At 52.8% G+C, this 24626-nt stretch overlaps 74 non-coding genes across 74 annotated transcripts; 49 read left to right on the top strand and 25 right to left on the bottom strand.

Annotated features, from left to right (window-relative positions):
- The first annotated feature begins 74 nt into the window (after nt 1-74).
- Nucleotides 75-147, top strand: Trnav-cac (transfer RNA valine (anticodon CAC)). The gene has a single exon. It is a non-coding gene; the product is annotated as a tRNA-Val (tRNA).
- A 158-nt stretch (nt 148-305) lies between these two features.
- Nucleotides 306-378, top strand: Trnav-aac (transfer RNA valine (anticodon AAC)). Its single transcript has one exon. It is a non-coding gene; the product is annotated as a tRNA-Val (tRNA).
- A 194-nt stretch (nt 379-572) lies between these two features.
- Trnap-agg (transfer RNA proline (anticodon AGG)) lies at nt 573-644 on the bottom strand. The gene has a single exon. It is a non-coding gene; the product is annotated as a tRNA-Pro (tRNA).
- Nucleotides 645-1046: 402 nt separating this feature from the next.
- Trnav-cac (transfer RNA valine (anticodon CAC)) lies at nt 1047-1119 on the top strand. The gene has a single exon. It is a non-coding gene; the product is annotated as a tRNA-Val (tRNA).
- A 158-nt stretch (nt 1120-1277) lies between these two features.
- On the top strand, nt 1278-1350 carry Trnav-aac (transfer RNA valine (anticodon AAC)). The gene has a single exon. It is a non-coding gene; the product is annotated as a tRNA-Val (tRNA).
- Nucleotides 1351-1544: 194 nt separating this feature from the next.
- Nucleotides 1545-1616, bottom strand: Trnap-agg (transfer RNA proline (anticodon AGG)). Its single transcript has one exon. It is a non-coding gene; the product is annotated as a tRNA-Pro (tRNA).
- A 401-nt stretch (nt 1617-2017) lies between these two features.
- Trnav-cac (transfer RNA valine (anticodon CAC)) lies at nt 2018-2090 on the top strand. The gene has a single exon. It is a non-coding gene; the product is annotated as a tRNA-Val (tRNA).
- Nucleotides 2091-2248: 158 nt separating this feature from the next.
- On the top strand, nt 2249-2321 carry Trnav-aac (transfer RNA valine (anticodon AAC)). The gene has a single exon. It is a non-coding gene; the product is annotated as a tRNA-Val (tRNA).
- A 194-nt stretch (nt 2322-2515) lies between these two features.
- On the bottom strand, nt 2516-2587 carry Trnap-agg (transfer RNA proline (anticodon AGG)). The gene has a single exon. It is a non-coding gene; the product is annotated as a tRNA-Pro (tRNA).
- Nucleotides 2588-3220: 633 nt separating this feature from the next.
- On the top strand, nt 3221-3293 carry Trnav-aac (transfer RNA valine (anticodon AAC)). The gene has a single exon. It is a non-coding gene; the product is annotated as a tRNA-Val (tRNA).
- Nucleotides 3294-3487: 194 nt separating this feature from the next.
- Nucleotides 3488-3559, bottom strand: Trnap-agg (transfer RNA proline (anticodon AGG)). Its single transcript has one exon. It is a non-coding gene; the product is annotated as a tRNA-Pro (tRNA).
- A 402-nt stretch (nt 3560-3961) lies between these two features.
- Trnav-cac (transfer RNA valine (anticodon CAC)) lies at nt 3962-4034 on the top strand. Its single transcript has one exon. It is a non-coding gene; the product is annotated as a tRNA-Val (tRNA).
- A 158-nt stretch (nt 4035-4192) lies between these two features.
- Nucleotides 4193-4265, top strand: Trnav-aac (transfer RNA valine (anticodon AAC)). The gene has a single exon. It is a non-coding gene; the product is annotated as a tRNA-Val (tRNA).
- A 194-nt stretch (nt 4266-4459) lies between these two features.
- On the bottom strand, nt 4460-4531 carry Trnap-agg (transfer RNA proline (anticodon AGG)). The gene has a single exon. It is a non-coding gene; the product is annotated as a tRNA-Pro (tRNA).
- A 402-nt stretch (nt 4532-4933) lies between these two features.
- Trnav-cac (transfer RNA valine (anticodon CAC)) lies at nt 4934-5006 on the top strand. The gene has a single exon. It is a non-coding gene; the product is annotated as a tRNA-Val (tRNA).
- Nucleotides 5007-5164: 158 nt separating this feature from the next.
- On the top strand, nt 5165-5237 carry Trnav-aac (transfer RNA valine (anticodon AAC)). Its single transcript has one exon. It is a non-coding gene; the product is annotated as a tRNA-Val (tRNA).
- A 194-nt stretch (nt 5238-5431) lies between these two features.
- Nucleotides 5432-5503, bottom strand: Trnap-agg (transfer RNA proline (anticodon AGG)). Its single transcript has one exon. It is a non-coding gene; the product is annotated as a tRNA-Pro (tRNA).
- A 402-nt stretch (nt 5504-5905) lies between these two features.
- Trnav-cac (transfer RNA valine (anticodon CAC)) lies at nt 5906-5978 on the top strand. The gene has a single exon. It is a non-coding gene; the product is annotated as a tRNA-Val (tRNA).
- Nucleotides 5979-6136: 158 nt separating this feature from the next.
- Nucleotides 6137-6209, top strand: Trnav-aac (transfer RNA valine (anticodon AAC)). The gene has a single exon. It is a non-coding gene; the product is annotated as a tRNA-Val (tRNA).
- Nucleotides 6210-6403: 194 nt separating this feature from the next.
- Trnap-agg (transfer RNA proline (anticodon AGG)) lies at nt 6404-6475 on the bottom strand. Its single transcript has one exon. It is a non-coding gene; the product is annotated as a tRNA-Pro (tRNA).
- Nucleotides 6476-6829: 354 nt separating this feature from the next.
- Nucleotides 6830-6902, top strand: Trnav-cac (transfer RNA valine (anticodon CAC)). The gene has a single exon. It is a non-coding gene; the product is annotated as a tRNA-Val (tRNA).
- A 158-nt stretch (nt 6903-7060) lies between these two features.
- On the top strand, nt 7061-7133 carry Trnav-aac (transfer RNA valine (anticodon AAC)). Its single transcript has one exon. It is a non-coding gene; the product is annotated as a tRNA-Val (tRNA).
- A 194-nt stretch (nt 7134-7327) lies between these two features.
- Nucleotides 7328-7399, bottom strand: Trnap-agg (transfer RNA proline (anticodon AGG)). Its single transcript has one exon. It is a non-coding gene; the product is annotated as a tRNA-Pro (tRNA).
- Nucleotides 7400-7801: 402 nt separating this feature from the next.
- Trnav-cac (transfer RNA valine (anticodon CAC)) lies at nt 7802-7874 on the top strand. The gene has a single exon. It is a non-coding gene; the product is annotated as a tRNA-Val (tRNA).
- A 158-nt stretch (nt 7875-8032) lies between these two features.
- Trnav-aac (transfer RNA valine (anticodon AAC)) lies at nt 8033-8105 on the top strand. Its single transcript has one exon. It is a non-coding gene; the product is annotated as a tRNA-Val (tRNA).
- A 194-nt stretch (nt 8106-8299) lies between these two features.
- On the bottom strand, nt 8300-8371 carry Trnap-agg (transfer RNA proline (anticodon AGG)). The gene has a single exon. It is a non-coding gene; the product is annotated as a tRNA-Pro (tRNA).
- Nucleotides 8372-8773: 402 nt separating this feature from the next.
- On the top strand, nt 8774-8846 carry Trnav-cac (transfer RNA valine (anticodon CAC)). The gene has a single exon. It is a non-coding gene; the product is annotated as a tRNA-Val (tRNA).
- Nucleotides 8847-9004: 158 nt separating this feature from the next.
- Nucleotides 9005-9077, top strand: Trnav-aac (transfer RNA valine (anticodon AAC)). The gene has a single exon. It is a non-coding gene; the product is annotated as a tRNA-Val (tRNA).
- A 194-nt stretch (nt 9078-9271) lies between these two features.
- Trnap-agg (transfer RNA proline (anticodon AGG)) lies at nt 9272-9343 on the bottom strand. The gene has a single exon. It is a non-coding gene; the product is annotated as a tRNA-Pro (tRNA).
- A 401-nt stretch (nt 9344-9744) lies between these two features.
- On the top strand, nt 9745-9817 carry Trnav-cac (transfer RNA valine (anticodon CAC)). The gene has a single exon. It is a non-coding gene; the product is annotated as a tRNA-Val (tRNA).
- A 158-nt stretch (nt 9818-9975) lies between these two features.
- Nucleotides 9976-10048, top strand: Trnav-aac (transfer RNA valine (anticodon AAC)). Its single transcript has one exon. It is a non-coding gene; the product is annotated as a tRNA-Val (tRNA).
- Nucleotides 10049-10242: 194 nt separating this feature from the next.
- On the bottom strand, nt 10243-10314 carry Trnap-agg (transfer RNA proline (anticodon AGG)). The gene has a single exon. It is a non-coding gene; the product is annotated as a tRNA-Pro (tRNA).
- A 401-nt stretch (nt 10315-10715) lies between these two features.
- On the top strand, nt 10716-10788 carry Trnav-cac (transfer RNA valine (anticodon CAC)). Its single transcript has one exon. It is a non-coding gene; the product is annotated as a tRNA-Val (tRNA).
- A 158-nt stretch (nt 10789-10946) lies between these two features.
- Trnav-aac (transfer RNA valine (anticodon AAC)) lies at nt 10947-11019 on the top strand. The gene has a single exon. It is a non-coding gene; the product is annotated as a tRNA-Val (tRNA).
- Nucleotides 11020-11213: 194 nt separating this feature from the next.
- Nucleotides 11214-11285, bottom strand: Trnap-agg (transfer RNA proline (anticodon AGG)). The gene has a single exon. It is a non-coding gene; the product is annotated as a tRNA-Pro (tRNA).
- A 401-nt stretch (nt 11286-11686) lies between these two features.
- Trnav-cac (transfer RNA valine (anticodon CAC)) lies at nt 11687-11759 on the top strand. The gene has a single exon. It is a non-coding gene; the product is annotated as a tRNA-Val (tRNA).
- Nucleotides 11760-11917: 158 nt separating this feature from the next.
- Nucleotides 11918-11990, top strand: Trnav-aac (transfer RNA valine (anticodon AAC)). The gene has a single exon. It is a non-coding gene; the product is annotated as a tRNA-Val (tRNA).
- Nucleotides 11991-12184: 194 nt separating this feature from the next.
- Trnap-agg (transfer RNA proline (anticodon AGG)) lies at nt 12185-12256 on the bottom strand. The gene has a single exon. It is a non-coding gene; the product is annotated as a tRNA-Pro (tRNA).
- Nucleotides 12257-12658: 402 nt separating this feature from the next.
- Trnav-cac (transfer RNA valine (anticodon CAC)) lies at nt 12659-12731 on the top strand. Its single transcript has one exon. It is a non-coding gene; the product is annotated as a tRNA-Val (tRNA).
- A 158-nt stretch (nt 12732-12889) lies between these two features.
- On the top strand, nt 12890-12962 carry Trnav-aac (transfer RNA valine (anticodon AAC)). The gene has a single exon. It is a non-coding gene; the product is annotated as a tRNA-Val (tRNA).
- A 194-nt stretch (nt 12963-13156) lies between these two features.
- On the bottom strand, nt 13157-13228 carry Trnap-agg (transfer RNA proline (anticodon AGG)). Its single transcript has one exon. It is a non-coding gene; the product is annotated as a tRNA-Pro (tRNA).
- A 402-nt stretch (nt 13229-13630) lies between these two features.
- On the top strand, nt 13631-13703 carry Trnav-cac (transfer RNA valine (anticodon CAC)). The gene has a single exon. It is a non-coding gene; the product is annotated as a tRNA-Val (tRNA).
- Nucleotides 13704-13861: 158 nt separating this feature from the next.
- Trnav-aac (transfer RNA valine (anticodon AAC)) lies at nt 13862-13934 on the top strand. Its single transcript has one exon. It is a non-coding gene; the product is annotated as a tRNA-Val (tRNA).
- A 194-nt stretch (nt 13935-14128) lies between these two features.
- Trnap-agg (transfer RNA proline (anticodon AGG)) lies at nt 14129-14200 on the bottom strand. Its single transcript has one exon. It is a non-coding gene; the product is annotated as a tRNA-Pro (tRNA).
- Nucleotides 14201-14832: 632 nt separating this feature from the next.
- On the top strand, nt 14833-14905 carry Trnav-aac (transfer RNA valine (anticodon AAC)). The gene has a single exon. It is a non-coding gene; the product is annotated as a tRNA-Val (tRNA).
- A 194-nt stretch (nt 14906-15099) lies between these two features.
- Nucleotides 15100-15171, bottom strand: Trnap-agg (transfer RNA proline (anticodon AGG)). Its single transcript has one exon. It is a non-coding gene; the product is annotated as a tRNA-Pro (tRNA).
- A 402-nt stretch (nt 15172-15573) lies between these two features.
- Trnav-cac (transfer RNA valine (anticodon CAC)) lies at nt 15574-15646 on the top strand. The gene has a single exon. It is a non-coding gene; the product is annotated as a tRNA-Val (tRNA).
- A 158-nt stretch (nt 15647-15804) lies between these two features.
- Trnav-aac (transfer RNA valine (anticodon AAC)) lies at nt 15805-15877 on the top strand. Its single transcript has one exon. It is a non-coding gene; the product is annotated as a tRNA-Val (tRNA).
- Nucleotides 15878-16071: 194 nt separating this feature from the next.
- Nucleotides 16072-16143, bottom strand: Trnap-agg (transfer RNA proline (anticodon AGG)). The gene has a single exon. It is a non-coding gene; the product is annotated as a tRNA-Pro (tRNA).
- Nucleotides 16144-16545: 402 nt separating this feature from the next.
- Trnav-cac (transfer RNA valine (anticodon CAC)) lies at nt 16546-16618 on the top strand. The gene has a single exon. It is a non-coding gene; the product is annotated as a tRNA-Val (tRNA).
- A 158-nt stretch (nt 16619-16776) lies between these two features.
- Nucleotides 16777-16849, top strand: Trnav-aac (transfer RNA valine (anticodon AAC)). The gene has a single exon. It is a non-coding gene; the product is annotated as a tRNA-Val (tRNA).
- Nucleotides 16850-17043: 194 nt separating this feature from the next.
- On the bottom strand, nt 17044-17115 carry Trnap-agg (transfer RNA proline (anticodon AGG)). The gene has a single exon. It is a non-coding gene; the product is annotated as a tRNA-Pro (tRNA).
- A 401-nt stretch (nt 17116-17516) lies between these two features.
- Trnav-cac (transfer RNA valine (anticodon CAC)) lies at nt 17517-17589 on the top strand. Its single transcript has one exon. It is a non-coding gene; the product is annotated as a tRNA-Val (tRNA).
- Nucleotides 17590-17747: 158 nt separating this feature from the next.
- Nucleotides 17748-17820, top strand: Trnav-aac (transfer RNA valine (anticodon AAC)). Its single transcript has one exon. It is a non-coding gene; the product is annotated as a tRNA-Val (tRNA).
- A 194-nt stretch (nt 17821-18014) lies between these two features.
- On the bottom strand, nt 18015-18086 carry Trnap-agg (transfer RNA proline (anticodon AGG)). The gene has a single exon. It is a non-coding gene; the product is annotated as a tRNA-Pro (tRNA).
- Nucleotides 18087-18719: 633 nt separating this feature from the next.
- On the top strand, nt 18720-18792 carry Trnav-aac (transfer RNA valine (anticodon AAC)). Its single transcript has one exon. It is a non-coding gene; the product is annotated as a tRNA-Val (tRNA).
- Nucleotides 18793-18986: 194 nt separating this feature from the next.
- Nucleotides 18987-19058, bottom strand: Trnap-agg (transfer RNA proline (anticodon AGG)). Its single transcript has one exon. It is a non-coding gene; the product is annotated as a tRNA-Pro (tRNA).
- Nucleotides 19059-19460: 402 nt separating this feature from the next.
- On the top strand, nt 19461-19533 carry Trnav-cac (transfer RNA valine (anticodon CAC)). The gene has a single exon. It is a non-coding gene; the product is annotated as a tRNA-Val (tRNA).
- Nucleotides 19534-19691: 158 nt separating this feature from the next.
- Trnav-aac (transfer RNA valine (anticodon AAC)) lies at nt 19692-19764 on the top strand. Its single transcript has one exon. It is a non-coding gene; the product is annotated as a tRNA-Val (tRNA).
- A 192-nt stretch (nt 19765-19956) lies between these two features.
- On the bottom strand, nt 19957-20030 carry Trnap-agg (transfer RNA proline (anticodon AGG)). The gene has a single exon. It is a non-coding gene; the product is annotated as a tRNA-Pro (tRNA).
- A 402-nt stretch (nt 20031-20432) lies between these two features.
- Trnav-cac (transfer RNA valine (anticodon CAC)) lies at nt 20433-20505 on the top strand. Its single transcript has one exon. It is a non-coding gene; the product is annotated as a tRNA-Val (tRNA).
- Nucleotides 20506-20663: 158 nt separating this feature from the next.
- Nucleotides 20664-20736, top strand: Trnav-aac (transfer RNA valine (anticodon AAC)). The gene has a single exon. It is a non-coding gene; the product is annotated as a tRNA-Val (tRNA).
- Nucleotides 20737-20930: 194 nt separating this feature from the next.
- Trnap-agg (transfer RNA proline (anticodon AGG)) lies at nt 20931-21002 on the bottom strand. The gene has a single exon. It is a non-coding gene; the product is annotated as a tRNA-Pro (tRNA).
- A 402-nt stretch (nt 21003-21404) lies between these two features.
- Nucleotides 21405-21477, top strand: Trnav-cac (transfer RNA valine (anticodon CAC)). The gene has a single exon. It is a non-coding gene; the product is annotated as a tRNA-Val (tRNA).
- Nucleotides 21478-21635: 158 nt separating this feature from the next.
- On the top strand, nt 21636-21708 carry Trnav-aac (transfer RNA valine (anticodon AAC)). The gene has a single exon. It is a non-coding gene; the product is annotated as a tRNA-Val (tRNA).
- A 194-nt stretch (nt 21709-21902) lies between these two features.
- On the bottom strand, nt 21903-21974 carry Trnap-agg (transfer RNA proline (anticodon AGG)). The gene has a single exon. It is a non-coding gene; the product is annotated as a tRNA-Pro (tRNA).
- A 354-nt stretch (nt 21975-22328) lies between these two features.
- On the top strand, nt 22329-22401 carry Trnav-cac (transfer RNA valine (anticodon CAC)). The gene has a single exon. It is a non-coding gene; the product is annotated as a tRNA-Val (tRNA).
- Nucleotides 22402-22559: 158 nt separating this feature from the next.
- On the top strand, nt 22560-22632 carry Trnav-aac (transfer RNA valine (anticodon AAC)). The gene has a single exon. It is a non-coding gene; the product is annotated as a tRNA-Val (tRNA).
- A 194-nt stretch (nt 22633-22826) lies between these two features.
- Nucleotides 22827-22898, bottom strand: Trnap-agg (transfer RNA proline (anticodon AGG)). The gene has a single exon. It is a non-coding gene; the product is annotated as a tRNA-Pro (tRNA).
- Nucleotides 22899-23300: 402 nt separating this feature from the next.
- On the top strand, nt 23301-23373 carry Trnav-cac (transfer RNA valine (anticodon CAC)). Its single transcript has one exon. It is a non-coding gene; the product is annotated as a tRNA-Val (tRNA).
- Nucleotides 23374-23531: 158 nt separating this feature from the next.
- Nucleotides 23532-23604, top strand: Trnav-aac (transfer RNA valine (anticodon AAC)). The gene has a single exon. It is a non-coding gene; the product is annotated as a tRNA-Val (tRNA).
- A 194-nt stretch (nt 23605-23798) lies between these two features.
- Trnap-agg (transfer RNA proline (anticodon AGG)) lies at nt 23799-23870 on the bottom strand. Its single transcript has one exon. It is a non-coding gene; the product is annotated as a tRNA-Pro (tRNA).
- A 354-nt stretch (nt 23871-24224) lies between these two features.
- Nucleotides 24225-24297, top strand: Trnav-cac (transfer RNA valine (anticodon CAC)). Its single transcript has one exon. It is a non-coding gene; the product is annotated as a tRNA-Val (tRNA).
- A 158-nt stretch (nt 24298-24455) lies between these two features.
- Nucleotides 24456-24528, top strand: Trnav-aac (transfer RNA valine (anticodon AAC)). Its single transcript has one exon. It is a non-coding gene; the product is annotated as a tRNA-Val (tRNA).
- Nucleotides 24529-24626: the final 98 nt, after the last annotated feature.

Here is a 24626-nt window from a genome sequence, read left to right as displayed (position 1 = left end):
CGTGTGTGCATTCGCGGATGAGAGAAAGGCTGAGGCAAGTTCGAGTGAACAAGGATGGACTCCTCGGCTCCGTCGTTTCCGTAGTGTACCGGTTATCACGTCTGCTTCACACGCAGAAGGTCCCCGGTTCGATCCCGGGCGGGAACAGTATTTTCCTGCCTATGTCGTATTGTACTCCAGTGAGCCTCGTCGTGTGTGCATCTGCTGCATGTCCCTTCGTTTTGCAAGTACCACATTTATTGAATTTTTTAGTTACGATGGCAACATCACTACAAGTTGTCTGTGAAGTAAGGTGCACTCAAGCAGTTTCCGTGGTGTAGCGGTTATCACGTCTGCCTAACACGCAGAAGGTCCCCGGTTCGATCCCGGGCGGAAACACTTTTTCATCACTTTAAGCAAGACTTACTAACATGCATCTGCTACCATCTGTACCCGAAACCTTCGTAATTGCCTTCATGCGTCGGACCAGAGTGTCAATTGCTCACATCAAATAAGAAATTCATTTGATATTGGCGGCGAGCTTTTTGCGCTGACTCAGCCACTGACGTGCGATCAGTTTGCACAAAACGCTAGGGCTCGTCCGGGATTTGAACCCGGGACCTCCTGCACCCTAAGCAGGAATCATACCCCTAGACCAACGAGCCCTGTGGCACGTCGAATGCCAGTTATTCCAGTCCCTCGATGTCTTCCAGGGTGCTCTGGAAGTCTCGTTTAGGCTGGCGGGATGGGGGCGGCGCGAATTCCCGCGGTCGGCGGCCTTCCTGGCCTATTGGTACCTTCATGTAGAGGTGCCCCTGGGCTCGCACTGCCTGCTGCTGAGAAAGTGATTGCTTTTGCTGATATGACTTGCAATAACGATTGCGCGAAACGCCGCTATCTCGTTAGGGGTGCTACGGCAGACACCCTCTCGAGAACCCCGAAGACTTCTTGAGCCCTCGGCTGCGATGGGTTCCAGGCTGACAAAAGAACTGTCGTGTGTGCATTCGCGGATGAGAGAAAGGCTGAGGCAAGTTCGAGTGAACAAGGATGGACTCCTCGGCTCCGTCGTTTCCGTAGTGTACCGGTTATCACGTCTGCTTCACACGCAGAAGGTCCCCGGTTCGATCCCGGGCGGGAACAGTATTTTCCTGCCTATGTCGTATTGTACTCCAGTGAGCCTCGTCGTGTGTGCATCTGCTGCATGTCCCTTCGTTTTGCAAGTACCACATTTATTGAATTTTTTAGTTACGATGGCAACATCACTACAAGTTGTCTGTGAAGTAAGGTGCACTCAAGCAGTTTCCGTGGTGTAGCCATTATCACGTCTGCCTAACACGCAGAAGGTCCCCGGTTCGATCCCGGGCGGAAACACTTTTTCATCACTTTAAGCAAGACTTACTAACATGCATCTGCTACCATCTGTACCCGAAACCTTCGTAATTGCCTTCATGCGTCGGACCAGTGTGTCAATTGCTCACATCAAATAAGAAATTCATTTGATATTGGCGGCGAGCTTTTTGCGCTGACTCAGCCACTGACGTGCGATCAGTTTGCACAAAACGCTAGGGCTCGTCCGGGATTTGAACCCGGGACCTCCTGCACCCTAAGCAGGAATCATACCCCTAAACCAACGAGCCCTGTGGCACGTCGAATGCCAGTTATTCCAGTCCTCGATGTCTTCCAGGGTGCTCTGGAAGTCTCGTTTAGGCTGGCGGGATGGGGGCGACGCGAATTCCCGCGGTCGGCGGCCTTCCTGGGCTATTGGTACCTTCATGTAGAGCTGCCCCTGGGCTCGCACTGCCTGCTGCTGAGAAAGTGATTGTTTTTGCTGATATGACTTGCAATAACGACTGCGCGAAACGCCGCTATCTCGTTAGGGGTGCTACGGCAGACACCCTCTCGAGAACCCCGAAGACTTCTTGAGCCCTCGGCTGCGATGGGTTCCAGGCTGACAAAAGAACTGTCGTGTGTGCATTCGCGGATGAGAGAAAGGCTGAGGCAAGTTCGAGTGAACAAGGATGGACTCCTCGGCTCCGTCGTTTCCGTAGTGTAGCGGTTATCACGTCTGCTTCACACGCAGAAGGTCCCCGGTTCGATCCCGGGCGGGAACAGTATTTTCCTGCCTATGCCGTATTGTACTCCAGTGAGCCTCGTCATGTGTGCATCTGCTGCATGTCCCTTCGTTTTGCAAGTACCACATTTATTGAATTTTTTAGTTACGATGGCAACATCACTACAAGTTGTCTGTGAAGTAAGGTGCACTCAAGCAGTTTCCGTGGTGTAGCGGTTATCACGTCTGCCTAACACGCAGAAGGTCCCCGGTTCGATCCCGGGCGGAAACACTTTTTCATCACTTTAAGCAAGACTTACTAACATGCATCTGCTACCATCTGTACCCGAAACCTTCGTAATTGCCTTCATGCGTCGGACCAGAGTGTCAATTGCTCACATCAGATAAGAAATTCATTTGACATTGGTGGCGAGCTTTTTGCGCTGACTCAGCCACTGACGTGCGATCAGTTTGCACAAAACGCTAGGGCTCGTCCGGGATTTGAACCCGGGACCTCCTGCACCCTAAGCAGGAATCATACCCCTAGACCAACGAGCCCTGTGGCACGTCGAATGCCAGTTATTCCAGTCCCTCGATGTCTTCCAGGGTGCTCTGGAAGTCTCGTTTAGGCTGGCGGGATGGGGGCGACGCGAATTCCCGCGGTCGGCGGCCTTCCTGGGCTATTGGTACCTTCATGTAGAGCTGCCCCTGGGCTCGCACTGCCTGCTGCTGAGAAAGTGATTGCTTTTGCTGATATGACTTGCAATAACGACTGCGCGAAACGCCGCTATCTCGTTAGGGGTGCTACGGCAGACACCCTCTCGAGAACCCCGAAGACTTCTTGAGCCCTCGGCTGCGATGGGTTCCAGGCTGACAAAAGAACTGTCGTGTGTGCATTCGCGGATGAGAGAAAGGCTGAGGCAAGTTCGAGTGAACAAGGATGGACTCCTCGGCTCCGTCGTTTCCGTAGTGTAGCGGTTATCTCGTCTGCTTCACACGCAGAAGGTCCCCGGTTCGGTCCCGGGCGGGAAAAGTATTTTCCTGCCTATGTCGTATTGTACTCCAGTGAGCCTCGTCGTGTGTGCATCTGCTGCATGTCCCTTCGTTTTGCAAGTACCACATTTATTGAATTTTTTAGTTACGATGGCAACATCACTACAAGTTGTCTGTGAAGTAAGGTGCACTCAAGCAGTTTCCGTGGTGTAGCGGTTATCACGTCTGCCTAACACGCAAAAGGTCCCCGGTTCGATCCCGGGCGGAAACACTTTTTCATCACTTTAAGCAAGACTTACTAACATGCATCTGCTACCATCTGTACCCGAAACCTTCGTAATTGCCTTCATGCGTCGGACCAGAGTGTCAATTGCTCACATCAAATAAGAAATTCATTTGACATTGGTGGCGAGCTTTTTGCGCTGACTCAGCCACTGACGTGCGATCAGTTTGCACAAAACGCTAGGGCTCGTCCGGGATTTGAACCCGGGACCTCCTGCACCCTAAGCAGGAATCATACCCCTAGACCAACGAGCCCTGTGGCACGTCGAATGCCAGTTATTCCAGTCCCTCGATGTCTTCCAGGGTGCTCTGGAAGTCTCGTTTAGGCTGGCGGGATGGGGGCGACGCGAATTCCCGCGGTCGGCGGCCTTCCTGGGCTATTGGTACCTTCATGTAGTGCTGCCCCTGGGCTCGCACTGCCTGCTGCTGAGAAAGTGATTGCTTTTGCTGATATGACTTGCAATAACGACTGCGCGAAACGCCGCTATCTCGTTAGGGGTGCTACGGCAGACACCCTCTCGAGAACCCCGAAGACTTCTTGAGCCCTCGGCTGCGATGGGTTCCAGGCTGACAAAAGAACTGTCGTGTGTGCATTCGCGGATGAGAGAAAGGCTGAGGCAAGTTCGAGTGAACAAGGATGGACTCCTCGGCTCCGTCGTTTCCGTAGTGTAGCGGTTATCACGTCTGCTTCACACGCAGAAGGTCCCCGGTTCGATCCCGGGCGGGAACAGTATTTTCCTGCCTATGCCGTATTGTACTCCAGTGAGCCTCGTCGTGTGTGCATCTGCTGCATGTCCCTTCGTTTTGCAAGTACCACATTTATTGAATTTTTTAGTTACGATGGCAACATCACTACAAGTTGTCTGTGAAGTAAGGTGCACTCAAGCAGTTTCCGTGGTGTAGCGGTTATCACGTCTGCCTAACACGCAGAAGGTCCCCGGTTCGATCCCGGGCGGAAACACTTTTTCATCACTTTAAGCAAGACTTACTAACATGCATCTGCTACCATCTGTACCCGAAACCTTCGTAATTGCCTTCATGCGTCGGACCAGAGTGTCAATTGCTCACATCAAATAAGAAATTCATTTGACATTGGTGGCGAGCTTTTTGCGCTGACTCAGCCACTGACGTGCGATCAGTTTGCACAAAACGCTAGGGCTCGTCCGGGATTTGAACCCGGGACCTCCTGCACCCTAAGCAGGAATCATACCCCTAGACCAACGAGCCCTGTGGCACGTCGAATGCCAGTTATTCCAGTCCCTCGATGTCTTCCAGGGTGCTCTGGAAGTCTCGTTTAGGCTGGCGGGATGGGGGCGACGCGAATTCCCGCGGTCGGCGGCCTTCCTGGGCTATTGGTACCTTCATGTAGTGCTGCCCCTGGGCTCGCACTGCCTGCTGCTGAGAAAGTGATTGCTTTTGCTGATATGACTTGCAATAACGACTGCGCGAAACGCCGCTATCTCGTTAGGGGTGCTACGGCAGACACCCTCTCGAGAACCCCGAAGACTTCTTGAGCCCTCGGCTGCGATGGGTTCCAGGCTGACAAAAGAACTGTCGTGTGTGCATTCGCGGATGAGAGAAAGGCTGAGGCAAGTTCGAGTGAACAAGGATGGACTCCTCGGCTCCGTCGTTTCCGTAGTGTAGCGGTTATCACGTCTGCTTCACACGCAGAAGGTCCCCGGTTCGATCCCGGGCGAGAACAGTATTTTCCTGCCTATGCCGTATTGTACTCCAGTGAGCCTCGTCGTGTGTGCATCTGCTGCATGTCCCTTCGTTTTGCAAGTACCACATTTATTGAATTTTTTAGTTACGATGGCAACATCACTACAAGTTGTCTGTGAAGTAAGGTGCACTCAAGCAGTTTCCGTGGTGTAGCGGTTATCACGTCTGCCTAACACGCAGAAGGTCCCCGGTTCGATCCCGGGCGGAAACACTTTTTCATCACTTTAAGCAAGACTTACTAACATGCATCTGCTACCATCTGTACCCGAAACCTTCGTAATTGCCTTCATGCGTCGGACCAGAGTGTCAATTGCTCACATCAAATAAGAAATTCATTTGATATTGGCGGCGAGCTTTTTGCGCTGACTCAGCCACTGACGTGCGATCAGTTTGCACAAAACGCTAGGGCTCGTCCGGGATTTGAACCCGGGACCTCCTGCACCCTAAGCAGGAATCATACCCCTAGACCAACGAGCCCTGTGGCACGTCGAATGCCAGTTATTCCAGTCCCTCGATGTCTTCCAGGGTGCTCTGGAAGTCTCGTTTAGGCTGGCGGGATGGGGGCGGCGCGAATTCCCGCGGTCGGCGGCCTTCCTGGCCTATTGGTACCTTCATGTAGAGGTGCCCCTGGGCTCGCACTGCCTGCTGCTGAGAAAGTGATTGCTTTTGCTGATATGACTTGCAATAACGATTGCGCGAAACGCCGCTATCTCGTTAGGGGTGCTACGGCAGACACCCTCTCGAGAACCCCGAAGACTTCTTGAGCCCTCGGCTGCGATGGGTTCCAGGCTGACAAAAGAACTGTCGTGTGTGCATTCGCGGATGAGAGAAAGGCTGAGGCAAGTTCGAGTGAACAAGGATGGACTCCTCGGCTCCGTCGTTTCCGTAGTGTAGCGGTTATCACGTCTGCTTCACACGCAGAAGGTCCCCGGTTCGATCCCGGGCGGGAACAGTATTTTCCTGCCTATGTCGTATTGTACTCCAGTGAGCCTCGTCGTGTGTGCATCTGCTGCATGTCCCTTCGTTTTGCAAGTACCACATTTATTGAATTTTTTAGTTACGATGGCAACATCACTACAAGTTGTCTGTGAAGTAAGGTGCACTCAAGCAGTTTCCGTGGTGTAGCGGTTATCACGTCTGCCTAACACGCAGAAGGTCCCCGGTTCGATCCCGGGCGGAAACACTTTTTCATCACTTTAAGCAAGACTTACTAACATGCATCTGCTACCATCTGTACCCGAAACCTTCGTAATTGCCTTCATGCGTCGGACCAGAGTGTCAATTGCTCACATCAAATAAGAAATTCATTTGACATTGGTGGCGAGCTTTTTGCGCTGACTCAGCCACTGACGTGCGATCAGTTTGCACAAAACGCTAGGGCTCGTCCGGGATTTGAACCCGGGACCTCCTGCACCCTAAGCAGGAATCATACCCCTAGACCAACGAGCCCTGTGGCACGTCGAATGCCAGTTATTCCAGTCCCTCGATGTCTTCCAGGGTGCTCTGGAAGTCTCGTTTAGGCTGGCGGGATGGGGGCGACATGAGCTGCCCCTGGGCTCGCACTGCCTGCTGCTGAGAAAGTGATTGCTTTTGCTGATATGACTTGCAATAACGACTGCGCGAAACGCCGCTATCTCGTTAGGGGTGCTACGGCAGACACCCTCTCGAGAACCCCGAAGACTTCTTGAGCCCTCGGCTGCGATGGGTTCCAGGCTGACAAAAGAACTGTCGTGTGTGCATTCGCGGATGAGAGAAAGGCTGAGGCAAGTTCGAGTGAACAAGGATGGACTCCTCGGCTGCGTCGTTTCCGTAGTGTAGCGGTTATCACGTCTGCTTCACACGCAGAAGGTCCCCGGTTCGATCCCGGGCGGGAACAGTATTTTCCTGCCTATGCCGTATTGTACTCCAGTGAGCCTCGTCGTGTGTGCATCTGCTGCATGTCCCTTCGTTTTGCAAGTACCACATTTATTGAATTTTTTAGTTACGATGGCAACATCACTACAAGTTGTCTGTGAAGTAAGGTGCACTCAAGCAGTTTCCGTGGTGTAGCGGTTATCACGTCTGCCTAACACGCAGAAGGTCCCCGGTTCGATCCCGGGCGGAAACACTTTTTCATCACTTTAAGCAAGACTTACTAACATGCATCTGCTACCATCTGTACCCGAAACCTTCGTAATTGCCTTCATGCGTCGGACCAGAGTGTCAATTGCTCACATCAAATAAGAAATTCATTTGATATTGGCGGCGAGCTTTTTGCGCTGACTCAGCCACTGACGTGCGATCAGTTTGCACAAAACGCTAGGGCTCGTCCGGGATTTGAACCCGGGACCTCCTGCACCCTAAGCAGGAATCATACCCCTAGACCAACGAGCCCTGTGGCACGTCGAATGCCAGTTATTCCAGTCCCTCGATGTCTTCCAGGGTGCTCTGGAAGTCTCGTTTAGGCTGGCGGGATGGGGGCGACGCGAATTCCCGCGGTCGGCGGCCTTCCTGGGCTATTGGTACCTTCATGTAGTGCTGCCCCTGGGCTCGCACTGCCTGCTGCTGAGAAAGTGATTGCTTTTGCTGATATGACTTGCAATAACGACTGCACGAAGCGCCGCTATCTCGTTAGGGGTGCTACGGCAGACACCCTCTCGAGAACCCCGAAGACTTCTTGAGCCCTCGGCTGCGATGGGTTCCAGGCTGACAAAAGAACTGTCGTGTGTGCATTCGCGGATGAGAGAAAGGCTGAGGCAAGTTCGAGTGAACAAGGATGGACTCCTCTGTTGCGGTGTTTCCGTAGTGTAGCGGTTATCACGTCTGCTTCACACGCAGAAGGTCCCCGGTTCGATCCCGGGCAGGAACAGTATTTTCCTGCCTATGTCGTATTGTACTCCAGTGAGCCTCGTCGTGTGTGCATCTGCTGCATGTCCCTTCGTTTTGCAAGTACCACATTTATTGAATTTTTTAGTTACGATGGCAACATCACTACAAGTTGTCTGTGAAGTAAGGTGCACTCAAGCAGTTTCCGTGGTGTAGCGGTTATCACGTCTGCCTAACACGCAGAAGGTCCCCGGTTCGATCCCGGGCGGAAACACTTTTTCATCACTTTAAGCAAGACTTACTAACATGCATCTGCTACCATCTGTACCTGAAACCTTCGTAATTGCCTTCATGCGTCGGACCAGAGTGTCAATTGCTCACATCAAATAAGAAATTCATTTGATATTGGCGGCGAGCTTTTTGCGCTGACTCAGCCACTGACGTGCGATCAGTTTGCACAAAACGCTAGGGCTCGTCCGGGATTTGAACCCGGGACCTCCTGCACCCTAAGCAGGAATCATACCCCTAGACCAACGAGCCCTGTGGCACGTCGAATGCCAGTTATTCCAGTCCCTCGATGTCTTCCAGGGTGCTCTGGAAGTCTCGTTTAGGCTGGCGGGATGGGGGCGGCGCGAATTCCCGCGGTCGGCGGCCTTCCTGGCCTATTGGTACCTTCATGTAGAGGTGCCCCTGGGCTCGCACTGCCTGCTGCTGAGAAAGTGATTGCTTTTGCTGATATGACTTGCAATAACGACTGCGCGAAACGCCGCTATCTCGTTAGGGGTGCTACGGCAGACACCCTCTCGAGAACCCCGAAGACTTCTTGAGCCCTCGGCTGCGATGGGTTCCAGGCTGACAAAAGAACTGTCGTGTGTGCATTCGCGGATGAGAGAAAGGCTGAGGCAAGTTCGAGTGAACAAGGATGGACTCCTCTGCTGCGGTGTTTCCGTAGTGTAGCGGTTATCACGTCTGCTTCACACGCAGAAGGTCCCCGGTTCGATCCCGGGCGGGAACAGTATTTTCCTGCCTATGTCGTATTGTACTCCAGTGAGCCTCGTCGTGTGTGCATCTGCTGCATGTCCCTTCGTTTTGCAAGTACCACATTTATTGAATTTTTTAGTTACGATGGCAACATCACTACAAGTTGTCTGTGAAGTAAGGTGCACTCAAGCAGTTTCCGTGGTGTAGCGGTTATCACGTCTGCCTAACACGCAGAAGGTCCCCGGTTCGATCCCGGGCGGAAACACTTTTTCATCACTTTAAGCAAGACTTACTAACATGCATCTGCTACCATCTGTACCCGAAACCTTCGTAATTGCCTTCATGCGTCGGACCAGAGTGTCAATTGCTCACATCAAATAAGAAATTCATTTGATATTGGCGGCGAGCTTTTTGCGCTGACCCAGCCACTGACGTGCGATCAGTTTGCACAAAACGCTAGGGCTCGTCCGGGATTTGAACCCGGGACCTCCTGCACCCTAAGCAGGAATCATACCCCTAGACCAACGATCCCTGTGGCACGTCGAATGCCAGTTATTCCAGTCCCTCGATGTCTTCCAGGGTGCTCTGGAAGTCTCGTTTAGGCTGGCGGGATGGGGGCGACGCGAATTCCCGCGGTCGGCGGCCTTCCTGGGCTATTGGTACCTTCATGTAGAGCTGCCCCTGGGCTCGCACTGCCTGCTGCTGAGAAAGTGATTGCTTTTGCTGATATGACTTGCAATAACGACTGCGCGAAACGCCGCTATCTCGTTAGGGGTGCTACGGCAGACACCCTCTCGAGAACCCCGAAGACTTCTTGAGCCCTCGGCTGCGATGGGTTCCAGGCTGACAAAGAACTGTCGTGTGTGCATTCGCGGATGAGAGAAAGGCTGAGGCAAGTTCGAGTGAACAAGGATCGACTCCTCGGCTCCGTCGTTTCCGTAGTGTAGCGGTTATCACGTCTGCTTCACACGCAGAAGGTCCCCGGTTCGATCCCGGGCGGGAACAGTATTTTCCTGCCTATGCCGTATTGTACTCCAGTGAGCCTCGTCGTGTGTGCATCTGCTGCATGTCCCTTCGTTTTGCAAGTACCACATTTATTGAATTTTTTAGTTACGATGGCAACATCAATACAAGTTGTCTGTGAAGTAAGGTGCACTCAAGCAGTTTCCGTGGTGTAGCGGTTATCACGTCTGCCTAACACGCAGAAGGTCCCCGGTTCGATCCCGGGCGGAAACACTTTTTCATCACTTTAAGCAAGACTTACTAACATGCATCTGCTACCATCTGTACCCGAAACCTTCGTAATTGCCTTCATGCGTCGGACCAGAGTGTCAATTGCTCACATCAAATAAGAAATTCATTTGATATTGGCGGCGAGCTTTTTGCGCTGACTCAGCCACTGACGTGCGATCAGTTTGCACAAAACGCTAGGGCTCGTCCGGGATTTGAACCCGGGACCTCCTGCACCCTAAGCAGGAATCATACCCCTAGACCAACGAGCCCTGTGGCACGTCGAATGCCAGTTATTCCAGTCCCTCGATGTCTTCCAGGGTGCTCTGGAAGTCTCGTTTAGGCTGGCGGGATGGGGGCGGCGCGAATTCCCGCGGTCGGCGGCCTTCCTGGCCTATTGGTACCTTCATGTAGAGGTGCCCCTGGGCTCGCACTGCCTGCTGCTGAGAAAGTGATTGCTTTTGCTGATATGACTTGCAATAACGACTGCGCGAAACGCCGCTATCTCGTTAGGGGTGCTACGGCAGACACCCTCTCGAGAACCCCGAAGACTTCTTGAGCCCTCGGCTGCGATGGGTTCCAGGCTGACAAAGAAGTGTCGTGTGTGCATTCGCGGATGAGAGAAAGGCTGAGGCAAGTTCGAGTGAACAAGGATGGACTCCTCGGCTCCGTCGTTTCCGTAGTGTAGCGGTTATCACGTCTGCTTCACACGCAGAAGGTCCCCGGTTCGATCCCGGGCGGGAACAGTATTTTCCTGCCTATGCCGTATTGTACTCCAGTGAGCCTCGTCGTGTGTGCATCTGCTGCATGTCCCTTCGTTTTGCAAGTACCACATTTATTGAATTTTTTAGTTACGATGGCAACATCACTACAAGTTGTCTGTGAAGTAAGGTGCACTCAAGCAGTTTCCGTGGTGTAGCGGTTATCACGTCTGCCTAACACGCAGAAGGTCCCCGGTTCGATCCCGGGCGGAAACACTTTTTCATCACTTTAAGCAAGACTTACTAACATGCATCTGCTACCATCTGTACCCGAAACCTTCGTAATTGCCTTCATGCGTCGGACCAGAGTGTCAATTGCTCACATCAAATAAGAAATTCATTTGATATTGGCGGCGAGCTTTTTGCGCTGACTCAGCCACTGACGTGCGATCAGTTTGCACAAAACGCTAGGGCTCGTCCGGGATTTGAACCCGGGACCTCCTGCACCCTAAGCAGGAATCATACCCCTAGACCAACGAGCCCTGTGGCACGTCGAATTCCAGTTATTCCAGTCCCTCGATGTCTTCCAGGGTGCTCTGGAAGTCTCGTTTAGGCTGGCGGGATGGGGGCGGCGCGAATTCCCGCGGTCGGCGGCCTTCCTGGCCTATTGGTACCTTCATGTAGAGGTGCCCCTGGGCTCGCACTGCCTGCTGCTGAGAAAGTGATTGCTTTTGCTGATATGACTTGCAATAACGACTGCGCGAAACGCCGCTATCTCGTTAGGGGTGCTACGGCAGACACCCTCTCGAGAACCCCGAAGACTTCTTGAGCCCTCGGCTCCGATGGGTTCCAGGCTGACAAAGAACTGTCGTGTGTGCATTCGCGGATGAGAGAAAGGCTGAGGCAAGTTCGAGTGAACAAGGATGGACTCCTCGGCTCCGTCGTTTCCGTAGTGTAGCGGTTATCACGTCTGCTTCACACGCAGAAGGTCCCCTTTTCGATCCCGGGCGGGAACAGTATTTTCCTGCCTATGCCGTATTGTACTCCAGTGAGCCTCGTCGTGTGTGCATCTGCTGCATGTCCCTTCGTTTTGCAAGTACCACATTTATTGAATTTTTTAGTTACGATGGCAACATCACTACAAGTTGTCTGTGAAGTAAGGTGCACTCAAGCAGTTTCCGTGGTGTAGCGGTTATCACGTCTGCCTAACACGCAGAAGGTCCCCGGTTCGATCCCGGGCGGATACACTTTTTCATCACTTTAAGCAAGACTTACTAACATGCATCTGCTACCATCTGTACCCGAAACCTTCGTAATTGCCTTCATGCGTCGGACCAGAGTGTCAATTGCTCACATCAAATAAGAAATTCATTTGATATTGGCGGCGAGCTTTTTGCGCTGACTCAGCCACTGACGTGCGATCAGTTTGCACAAAACGCTAGGGCTCGTCCGGGATTTGAACCCGGGACCTCCTGCACCCTAAGCAGGAATCATACCCCTAGACCAACGAGCCCTGTGGCACGTCGAATGCCAGTTATTCCAGTCCCTCGATGTCTTCCAGGGTGCTCTGGAAGTCTCGTTTAGGCTGGCGGGATGGGGGCGGCGCGAATTCCCGCGGTCGGCGGCCTTCCTGGCCTATTGGTACCTTCATGTAGAGGTGCCCCTGGGCTCGCACTGCCTGCTGCTGAGAAAGTGATTGCTTTTGCTGATATGACTTGCAATAACGATTGCGCGAAACGCCGCTATCTCGTTAGGGGTGCTACGGCAGACACCCTCTCGAGAACCCCGAAGACTTCTTGAGCCCTCGGCTGCGATGGGTTCCAGGCTGACAAAAGAACTGTCGTGTGTGCATTCGCGGATGAGAGAAAGGCTGAGGCAAGTTCGAGTGAACAAGGATGGACTCCTCGGCTCCGTCGTTTCCGTAGTGTAGCGGTTATCACGTCTGCTTCACACGCAGAAGGTCCCCGGTTCGATCCCGGGCGGGAACAGTATTTTCCTGCCTATGCCGTATTGTACTCCAGTGAGCCTCGTCGTGTGTGCATCTGCTGCATGTCCCTTCGTTTTGCAAGTACCACATTTATTGAATTTTTTAGTTACGATGGCAACATCACTACAAGTTGTCTGTGAAGTAAGGTGCACTCAAGCAGTTTCCGTGGTGTAGCGCTTATCACGTCTGCCTAACACGCAGAAGGTCCCCGGTTCGATCCCGGGCGGATACACTTTTTCATCACTTTAAGCAAGACTTACTAACATGCATCTGCTACCATCTGTACCCGAAACCTTCGTAATTGCCTTCATGCGTCGGACCAGAGTGTCAATTGCTCACATCAAATAAGAAATTCATTTGATATTGGCGGCGAGCTTTTTGCGCTGACTCAGCCACTGACGTGCGATCAGTTTGCACAAAACGCTAGGGCTCGTCCGGGATTTGAACCCGGGACCTCCTGCACCCTAAGCAGGAATCATACCCCTAGACCAACGAGCCCTGTGGCACGTCGAATGCCAGTTATTCCAGTCCCTCGATGTCTTCCAGGGTGCTCTGGAAGTCTCGTTTAGGCTGGCGGGATGGGGGCGGCGCGAATTCCCGCGGTCGGCGGCCTTCCTGGCCTATTGGTACCTTCATGTAGAGGTGCCCCTGGGCTCGCACTGCCTGCTGCTGAGAAAGTGATTGCTTTTGCTGATATGACTTGCAATAACGATTGCGCGAAACGCCGCTATCTCGTTAGGGGTGCTACGGCAGACACCCTCTCGAGAACCCCGAAGACTTCTTGAGCCCTCGGCTGCGATGGGTTCCAGGCTGACAAAAGAACTGTCGTGTGTGCATTCGCGGATGAGAGAAAGGCTGAGGCAAGTTCGAGTGAACAAGGATGGACTCCTCGGCTCCGTCGTTTCCGTAGTGTAGCGGTTATCACGTCTGCTTCACACGCAGAAGGTCCCCGGTTCGATCCCGGGCGGGAACAGTATTTTCCTGCCTATGCCGTATTGTACTCCAGTGAGCCTCGTCGTGTGTGCATCTGCTGCATGTCCCTTCGTTTTGCAAGTACCACATTTATTGAATTTTTTAGTTACGATGGCAACATCACTACAAGTTGTCTGTGAAGTAAGGTGCACTCAAGCAGTTTCCGTGGTGTAGCGGTTATCACGTCTGCCTAACACGCAGAAGGTCCCCGGTTCGATCCCGGGCGGAAACACTTTTTCATCTCTTTAAGCAAGACTTACTAACATGCATCTGCTACCATCTGTACCCGAAACCTTCGTAATTGCCTTCATGCGTCGGACCAGAGTGTCAATTGCTCACATCAAATAAGAAATTCATTTGATATTGGCGGCGAGCTTTTTGCGCTGACTCAGCCACTGACGTGCGATCAGTTTGCACAAAACGCTAGGGCTCGTCCGGGATTTGAACCCGGGACCTCCTGCACCCTAAGCAGGAATCATACCCCTAGACCAACGATCCCTGTGGCACGTCGAATGCCAGTTATTCCAGTCCCTCGATGTCTTCCAGGGTGCTCTGGAAGTCTCGTTTAGGCTGGCGGGATGGGGGCGGCGCGAATTCCCGCGGTCGGCGGCCTTCCTGGCCTATTGGTACCTTCATGTAGAGGTGCCCCTGGGCTCGCACTGCCTGCTGCTGAGAAAGTGATTGCTTTTGCTGATATGACTTGCAATAACGACTGCGCGAAACGCCGCTATCTCGTTAGGGGTGCTACGGCAGACACCCTCTCGAGAACCCCGAAGACTTCTTGAGCCCTCGGCTGCGATGGGTTCCAGGCTGACAAAGAACTGTCGTGTGTGCATTCGCGGATGAGAGAAAGGCTGAGGCAAGTTCGAGTGAACAAGGATGGACTCCTCGGCTCCGTCGTTTCCGTAGTGTAGCGGTTATCACGTCTGCTTCACACGCAGAAGGTCCCATTTTCGATCCCGGGCGGGAACAGTATTTTCCTGCCTATGCCGTATTGTACTCCAGTGAGCCTCGTCGTGTGTGCATCTGCTGCATGTCCCTTCGTTTTGCAAGTACCACATTTATTGAATTTTTTAGTTACGATGGCAACATCACTACAAGTTGTCTGTGAAGTAAGGTGCACTCAAGCAGTTTCCGTGGTGTAGCGGTTATCACGTCTGCCTAACACGCAGAAGGTCCCCGGTTCGATCCCGGGCGGATACACTTTTTCATCACTTTAAGCAAGACTTACTAACATGCATCTGCTACCATCTGTACCCGAAACCTTCGTAATTGCCTTCATGCGTCGGACCAGAGTGTCAATTGCTCACATCAAATAAGAAATTCATTTGATATTGGCGGCGAGCTTTTTGCGCTGACTCAGCCACTGACGTGCGATCAGTTTGCACAAAACGCTAGGGCTCGTCCGGGATTTGAACCCGGGACCTCCTGCACCCTAAGCAGGAATCATACCCCTAGACCAACGAGCCCTGTGGCACGTCGAATGCCAGTTATTCCAGTCCCTCGATGTCTTCCAGGGTGCTCTGGAAGTCTCGTTTAGGCTGGCGGGATGGGGGCGGCGCGAATTCCCGCGGTCGGCGGCCTTCCTGGCCTATTGGTACCTTCATGTAGAGGTGCCCCTGGGCTCGCACTGCCTGCTGCTGAGAAAGTGATTGCTTTTGCTGATATGACTTGCAATAACGATTGCGCGAAACGCCGCTATCTCGTTAGGGGTGCTACGGCAGACACCCTCTCGAGAACCCCGAAGACTTCTTGAGCCCTCGGCTGCGATGGGTTCCAGGCTGACAAAAGAACTGTCGTGTGTGCATTCGCGGATGAGAGAAAGGCTGAGGCAAGTTCGAGTGAACAAGGATGGACTCCTCGGCTCCGTCGTTTCCGTAGTGTAGCGGTTATCACGTCTGCTTCACACGCAGAAGGTCCCCGGTTCGATCCCGGGCGGGAACAGTATTTTCCTGCCTATGTCGTATTGTACTCCAGTGAGCCTCGTCGTGTGTGCATCTGCTGCATGTCCCTTCGTTTTGCAAGTACCACATTTATTGAATTTTTTAGTTACGATGGCAACATCACTACAAGTTGTCTGTGAAGTAAGGTGCACTCAAGCAGGTTCCGTGGTGTAGCGGTTATCACGTCTGCCTAACACGCAGAAGGTCCCCGGTTCGATCCCGGGCGGAAACACTTTTTCATCACTTTAAGCAAGACTTACTAACATGCATCTGCTACCATCTGTACCCGAAACCTTCGTAATTGCCTTCATGCGTCGGACCAGAGTGTCAATTGCTCACATCAAATAAGAAATTCATTTGATATTGGCGGCGAGCTTTTTGCGCTGACTCAGCCACTGACGTGCGATCAGTTTGCACAAAACGCTAGGGCTCGTCCCGGATTTGAACCCGGGACCTCCTGCACCCTAAGCAGGAATCATACCCCTAGACCAACGAGCCCTGTGGCACGTCGAATGCCAGTTATTCCAGTCCCTCGATGTCTTCCAGGGTGCTCTGGAAGTCTCGTTTAGGCTGGCGGGATGGGGGCGGCGCGAATTCCCGCGGTCGGCGGCCTTCCTGGCCTATTGGTACCTTCATGTAGAGGTGCCCCTGGGCTCGCACTGCCTGCTGCTGAGAAAGTGATTGCTTTTGCTGATATGACTTGCAATAACGATTGCGCGAAACGCCGCTATCTCGTTAGGGGTGCTACGGCAGACACCCTCTCGAGAACCCCGAAGACTTCTTGAGCCCTCGGCTGCGATGGGTTCCAGGCTGACAAAAGAACTGTCGTGTGTGCATTCGCGGATGAGAGAAAGGCTGAGGCAAGTTCGAGTGAACAAGGATGGACTCCTCGGCTCCGTCGTTTCCGTAGTGTACCGGTTATCACGTCTGCTTCACACGCAGAAGGTCCCCGGTTCGATCCCGGGCGGGAACAGTATTTTCCTGCCTATGTCGTATTGTACTCCAGTGAGCCTCGTCGTGTGTGCATCTGCTGCATGTCCCTTCGTTTTGCAAGTACCACATTTATTGAATTTTTTAGTTACGATGGCAACATCACTACAAGTTGTCTGTGAAGTAAGGTGCACTCAAGCAGTTTCCGTGGTGTAGCCATTATCACGTCTGCCTAACACGCAGAAGGTCCCCGGTTCGATCCCGGGCGGAAACACTTTTTCATCACTTTAAGCAAGACTTACTAACATGCATCTGCTACCATCTGTACCCGAAACCTTCGTAATTGCCTTCATGCGTCGGACCAGTGTGTCAATTGCTCACATCAAATAAGAAATTCATTTGATATTGGCGGCGAGCTTTTTGCGCTGACTCAGCCACTGACGTGCGATCAGTTTGCACAAAACGCTAGGGCTCGTCCGGGATTTGAACCCGGGACCTCCTGCACCCTAAGCAGGAATCATACCCCTAAACCAACGAGCCCTGTGGCACGTCGAATGCCAGTTATTCCAGTCCTCGATGTCTTCCAGGGTGCTCTGGAAGTCTCGTTTAGGCTGGCGGGATGGGGGCGACGCGAATTCCCGCGGTCGGCGGCCTTCCTGGGCTATTGGTACCTTCATGTAGAGCTGCCCCTGGGCTCGCACTGCCTGCTGCTGAGAAAGTGATTGTTTTTGCTGATATGACTTGCAATAACGACTGCGCGAAACGCCGCTATCTCGTTAGGGGTGCTACGGCAGACACCCTCTCGAGAACCCCGAAGACTTCTTGAGCCCTCGGCTGCGATGGGTTCCAGGCTGACAAAAGAACTGTCGTGTGTGCATTCGCGGATGAGAGAAAGGCTGAGGCAAGTTCGAGTGAACAAGGATGGACTCCTCGGCTCCGTCGTTTCCGTAGTGTAGCGGTTATCACGTCTGCTTCACACGCAGAAGGTCCCCGGTTCGATCCCGGGCGGGAACAGTATTTTCCTGCCTATGCCGTATTGTACTCCAGTGAGCCTCGTCATGTGTGCATCTGCTGCATGTCCCTTCGTTTTGCAAGTACCACATTTATTGAATTTTTTAGTTACGATGGCAACATCACTACAAGTTGTCTGTGAAGTAAGGTGCACTCAAGCAGTTTCCGTGGTGTAGCGGTTATCACGTCTGCCTAACACGCAGAAGGTCCCCGGTTCGATCCCGGGCGGAAACACTTTTTCATCACTTTAAGCAAGACTTACTAACATGCATCTGCTACCATCTGTACCCGAAACCTTCGTAATTGCCTTCATGCGTCGGACCAGAGTGTCAATTGCTCACATCAGATAAGAAATTCATTTGACATTGGTGGCGAGCTTTTTGCGCTGACTCAGCCACTGACGTGCGATCAGTTTGCACAAAACGCTAGGGCTCGTCCGGGATTTGAACCCGGGACCTCCTGCACCCTAAGCAGGAATCATACCCCTAGACCAACGAGCCCTGTGGCACGTCGAATGCCAGTTATTCCAGTCCCTCGATGTCTTCCAGGGTGCTCTGGAAGTCTCGTTTAGGCTGGCGGGATGGGGGCGACGCGAATTCCCGCGGTCGGCGGCCTTCCTGGGCTATTGGTACCTTCATGTAGAGCTGCCCCTGGGCTCGCACTGCCTGCTGCTGAGAAAGTGATTGCTTTTGCTGATATGACTTGCAATAACGACTGCGCGAAACGCCGCTATCTCGTTAGGGGTGCTACGGCAGACACCCTCTCGAGAACCCCGAAGACTTCTTGAGCCCTCGGCTGCGATGGGTTCCAGGCTGACAAAAGAACTGTCGTGTGTGCATTCGCGGATGAGAGAAAGGCTGAGGCAAGTTCGAGTGAACAAGGATGGACTCCTCGGCTCCGTCGTTTCCGTAGTGTAGCGGTTATCTCGTCTGCTTCACACGCAGAAGGTCCCCGGTTCGGTCCCGGGCGGGAAAAGTATTTTCCTGCCTATGTCGTATTGTACTCCAGTGAGCCTCGTCGTGTGTGCATCTGCTGCATGTCCCTTCGTTTTGCAAGTACCACATTTATTGAATTTTTTAGTTACGATGGCAACATCACTACAAGTTGTCTGTGAAGTAAGGTGCACTCAAGCAGTTTCCGTGGTGTAGCGGTTATCACGTCTGCCTAACACGCAAAAGGTCCCCGGTTCGATCCCGGGCGGAAACACTTTTTCATCACTTTAAGCAAGACTTACTAACATGCATCTGCTACCATCTGTACCCGAAACCTTCGTAATTGCCTTCATGCGTCGGACCAGAGTGTCAATTGCTCACATCAAATAAGAAATTCATTTGACATTGGTGGCGAGCTTTTTGCGCTGACTCAGCCACTGACGTGCGATCAGTTTGCACAAAACGCTAGGGCTCGTCCGGGATTTGAACCCGGGACCTCCTGCACCCTAAGCAGGAATCATACCCCTAGACCAACGAGCCCTGTGGCACGTCGAATGCCAGTTATTCCAGTCCCTCGATGTCTTCCAGGGTGCTCTGGAAGTCTCGTTTAGGCTGGCGGGATGGGGGCGACGCGAATTCCCGCGGTCGGCGGCCTTCCTGGGCTATTGGTACCTTCATGTAGTGCTGCCCCTGGGCTCGCACTGCCTGCTGCTGAGAAAGTGATTGCTTTTGCTGATATGACTTGCAATAACGACTGCGCGAAACGCCGCTATCTCGTTAGGGGTGCTACGGCAGACACCCTCTCGAGAACCCCGAAGACTTCTTGAGCCCTCGGCTGCGATGGGTTCCAGGCTGACAAAAGAACTGTCGTGTGTGCATTCGCGGATGAGAGAAAGGCTGAGGCAAGTTCGAGTGAACAAGGATGGACTCCTCGGCTCCGTCGTTTCCGTAGTGTAGCGGTTATCACGTCTGCTTCACACGCAGAAGGTCCCCGGTTCGATCCCGGGCGGGAACAGTATTTTCCTGCCTATGCCGTATTGTACTCCAGTGAGCCTCGTCGTGTGTGCATCTGCTGCATGTCCCTTCGTTTTGCAAGTACCACATTTATTGAATTTTTTAGTTACGATGGCAACATCACTACAAGTTGTCTGTGAAGTAAGGTGCACTCAAGCAGTTTCCGTGGTGTAGCGGTTATCACGTCTGCCTAACACGCAGAAGGTCCCCGGTTCGATCCCGGGCGGAAACACTTTTTCATCACTTTAAGCAAGACTTACTAACATGCATCTGCTACCATCTGTACCCGAAACCTTCGTAATTGCCTTCATGCGTCGGACCAGAGTGTCAATTGCTCACATCAAATAAGAAATTCATTTGACATTGGTGGCGAGCTTTTTGCGCTGACTCAGCCACTGACGTGCGATCAGTTTGCACAAAACGCTAGGGCTCGTCCGGGATTTGAACCCGGGACCTCCTGCACCCTAAGCAGGAATCATACCCCTAGACCAACGAGCGCTGTGGCACGTCGAATGCCAGTTATTCCAGTCCCTCGATGTCTTCCAGGGTGCTCTGGAAGTCTCGTTTAGGCTGGCGGGATGGGGGCGACGCGAATTCCCGCGGTCGGCGGCCTTCCTGGGCTATTGGTACCTTCATGTAGTGCTGCCCCTGGGCTCGCGCTGCCTGCTGCTGAGAAAGTGATTGCTTTTGCTGATATGACTTGCAATAACGACTGCGCGAAACGCCGCTATCTCGTTAGGGGTGCTACGGCAGACACCCTCTCGAGAACCCCGAAGACTTCTTGAGCCCTCGGCTGCGATGGGTTCCAGGCTGACAAAAGAACTGTCGTGTGTGCATTCGCGGATGAGAGAAAGGCTGAGGCAAGTTCGAGTGAACAAGGATGGACTCCTCGGCTCCGTCGTTTCCGTAGTGTAGCGGTTATCACGTCTGCTTCACACGCAGAAGGTCCCCGGTTCGATCCCGGGCGGGAACAGTATTTTCCTGCCTATGCCGTATTGTACTCCAGTGAGCCTCGTCGTGTGTGCATCTGCTGCATGTCCCTTCGTTTTGCAAGTACCACATTTATTGAATTTTTTAGTTACGATGGCAACATCACTACAAGTTGTCTGTGAAGTAAGGTGCACTCAAGCAGTTTCCGTGGTGTAGCGGTTATCACGTCTGCCTAACACGCAGAAGGTCCCCGGTTCGATCCCGGGCGGAAACACTTTTTCATCACTTTAAGCAAGACTTACTAACATGCATCTGCTACCATCTGTACCCGAAACCTTCGTAATTGCCTTCATGCGTCGGACCAGAGTGTCAATTGCTCACATCAAATAAGAAATTCATTTGATATTGGCGGCGAGCTTTTTGCGCTGACTCAGCCACTGACGTGCGATCAGTTTGCACAAAACGCTAGGGCTCGTCCGGGATTTGAACCCGGGACCTCCTGCACCCTAAGCAGGAATCATACCCCTAGACCAACGAGCCCTGTGGCACGTCGAATGCCAGTTATTCCAGTCCCTCGATGTCTTCCAGGGTGCTCTGGAAGTCTCGTTTAGGCTGGCGGGATGGGGGCGGCGCGAATTCCCGCGGTCGGCGGCCTTCCTGGGCTATTGGTACCTTCATGTAGAGGTGCCCCTGGGCTCGCACTGCCTGCTGCTGAGAAAGTGATTGCTTTTGCTGATATGACTTGCAATAACGATTGCGCGAAACGCCGCTATCTCGTTAGGGGTGCTACGGCAGACACCCTCTCGAGAACCCCGAAGACTTCTTGAGCCCTCGGCTGCGATGGGTTCCAGGCTGACAAAAGAACTGTCGTGTGTGCATTCGCGGATGAGAGAAAGGCTGAGGCAAGTTCGAGTGAACAAGGATGGACTCCTCGGCTCCGTCGTTTCCGTAGTGTACCGGTTATCACGTCTGCTTCACACGCAGAAGGTCCCCGGTTCGATCCCGGGCGGGAACAGTATTTTCCTGCCTATGTCGTATTGTACTCCAGTGAGCCTCGTCGTGTGTGCATCTGCTGCATGTCCCTTCGTTTTGCAAGTACCACATTTATTGAATTTTTTAGTTACGATGGCAACATCACTACAAGTTGTCTGTGAAGTAAGGTGCACTCAAGCAGTTTCCGTGGTGTAGCGGTTATCACGTCTGCCTAACACGCAGAAGGTCCCCGGTTCGATCCCGGGCGGAAACACTTTTTCATCACTTTAAGCAAGACTTACTAACATGCATCTGCTACCATCTGTACCCGAAACCTTCGTAATTGCCTTCATGCGTCGGACCAGAGTGTCAATTGCTCACATCAAATAAGAAATTCATTTGACATTGGTGGCGAGCTTTTTGCGCTGACTCAGCCACTGACGTGCGATCAGTTTGCACAAAACGCTAGGGCTCGTCCGGGATTTGAACCCGGGACCTCCTGCACCCTAAGCAGGAATCATACCCCTAGACCAACGAGCCCTGTGGCACGTCGAATGCCAGTTATTCCAGTCCCTCGATGTCTTCCAGGGTGCTCTGGAAGTCTCGTTTAGGCTGGCGGGATGGGGGCGACATGAGCTGCCCCTGGGCTCGCACTGCCTGCTGCTGAGAAAGTGATTGCTTTTGCTGATATGACTTGCAATAACGACTGCGCGAAACGCCGCTATCTCGTTAGGGGTGCTACGGCAGACACCCTCTCGAGAACCCCGAAGACTTCTTGAGCCCTCGGCTGCGATGGGTTCCAGGCTGACAAAAGAACTGTCGTGTGTGCATTCGCGGATGAGAGAAAGGCTGAGGCAAGTTCGAGTGAACAAGGATGGACTCCTCGGCTGCGTCGTTTCCGTAGTGTAGCGGTTATCACGTCTGCTTCACACGCAGAAGGTCCCCGGTTCGATCCCGGGCGGGAACAGTATTTTCCTGCCTATGCCGTATTGTACTCCAGTGAGCCTCGTCGTGTGTGCATCTGCTGCATGTCCCTTCGTTTTGCAAGTACCACATTTATTGAATTTTTTAGTTACGATGGCAACATCACTACAAGTTGTCTGTGAAGTAAGGTGCACTCAAGCAGTTTCCGTGGTGTAGCGGTTATCACGTCTGCCTAACACGCAGAAGGTCCCCGGTTCGATCCCGGGCGGAAACACTTTTTCATCACTTTAAGCAAGACTTACTAACATGCATCTGCTACCATCTGTACCCGAAACCTTCGTAATTGCCTTCATGCGTCGGACCAGAGTGTCAATTGCTCACATCAAATAAGAAATTCATTTGATATTGGCGGCGAGCTTTTTGCGCTGACTCAGCCACTGACGTGCGATCAGTTTGCACAAAACGCTAGGGCTCGTCCGGGATTTGAACCCGGGACCTCCTGCACCCTAAGCAGGAATCATACCCCTAGACCAACGAGCCCTGTGGCACGTCGAATGCCAGTTATTCCAGTCCCTCGATGTCTTCCAGGGTGCTCTGGAAGTCTCGTTTAGGCTGGCGGGATGGGGGCGGCGCGAATTCCCGCGGTCGGCGGCCTTCCTGGGCTATTGGTACCTTCATGTAGAGGTGCCCCTGGGCTCGCACTGCCTGCTGCTGAGAAAGTGATTGCTTTTGCTGATATGACTTGCAATAACGATTGCGCGAAACGCCGCTATCTCGTTAGGGGTGCTACGGCAGACACCCTCTCGAGAACCCCGAAGACTTCTTGAGCCCTCGGCTGCGATGGGTTCCAGGCTGACAAAAGAACTGTCGTGTGTGCATTCGCGGATGAGAGAAAGGCTGAGGCAAGTTCGAGTGAACAAGGATGGACTCCTCGGCTCCGTCGTTTCCGTAGTGTACCGGTTATCACGTCTGCTTCACACGCAGAAGGTCCCCGGTTCGATCCCGGGCGGGAACAGTATTTTCCTGCCTATGTCGTATTGTACTCCAGTGAGCCTCGTCGTGTGTGCATCTGCTGCATGTCCCTTCGTTTTGCAAGTACCACATTTATTGAATTTTTTAGTTACGATGGCAACATCACTACAAGTTGTCTGTGAAGTAAGGTGCACTCAAGCAGTTTCCGTGGTGTAGCGGTTATCACGTCTGCCTAACACGCAGAAGGTCCCCGGTTCGATCCCGGGCGGAAACACTTTTTCATCACTTTAAGCAAGACTTACTAACATGCATCTGCTACCATCTGTACCCGAAACCTTCGTAATTGCCTTCATGCGTCGGACCAGAGTGTCAATTGCTCACATCAAATAAGAAATTCATTTGACATTGGTGGCGAGCTTTTTGCGCTGACTCAGCCACTGACGTGCGATCAGTTTGCACAAAACGCTAGGGCTCGTCCGGGATTTGAACCCGGGACCTCCTGCACCCTAAGCAGGAATCATACCCCTAGACCAACGAGCCCTGTGGCACGTCGAATGCCAGTTATTCCAGTCCCTCGATGTCTTCCAGGGTGCTCTGGAAGTCTCGTTTAGGCTGGCGGGATGGGGGCGACATGAGCTGCCCCTGGGCTCGCACTGCCTGCTGCTGAGAAAGTGATTGCTTTTGCTGATATGACTTGCAATAACGACTGCGCGAAACGCCGCTATCTCGTTAGGGGTGCTACGGCAGACACCCTCTCGAGAACCCCGAAGACTTCTTGAGCCCTCGGCTGCGATGGGTTCCAGGCTGACAAAAGAACTGTCGTGTGTGCATTCGCGGATGAGAGAAAGGCTGAGGCAAGTTCGAGTGAACAAGGATGGACTCCTCGGCTGCGTCGTTTCCGTAGTGTAGCGGTTATCACGTCTGCTTCACACGCAGAAGGTCCCCGGTTCGATCCCGGGCGGGAACAGTATTTTCCTGCCTATGCCGTATTGTACTCCAGTGAGCCTCGTCGTGTGTGCATCTGCTGCATGTCCCTTCGTTTTGCAAGTACCACATTTATTGAATTTTTTAGTTACGATGGCAACATCACTACAAGTTGTCTGTGAAGTAAGGTGCACTCAAGCAGTTTCCGTGGTGTAGCGGTTATCACGTCTGCCTAACACGCAGAAGGTCCCCGGTTCGATCCCGGGCGGAAACACTTTTTCATCACTTTAAGCAAGACTTACTAACATGCATCTGCTACCATCTGTACCCGAAACCTTCGTAATTGCCTTCATGCGTCGGACCAGAGTGTCA

This window comes from Schistocerca cancellata, chromosome 2, assembly GCF_023864275.1.
Source record: "Schistocerca cancellata isolate TAMUIC-IGC-003103 chromosome 2, iqSchCanc2.1, whole genome shotgun sequence".
NCBI lineage: Eukaryota > Metazoa > Arthropoda > Insecta > Orthoptera > Acrididae > Schistocerca > Schistocerca cancellata.
Note: the sequence above shows the minus strand (reverse complement) of the source record. Positions and strands in the feature narration are given on the sequence as shown.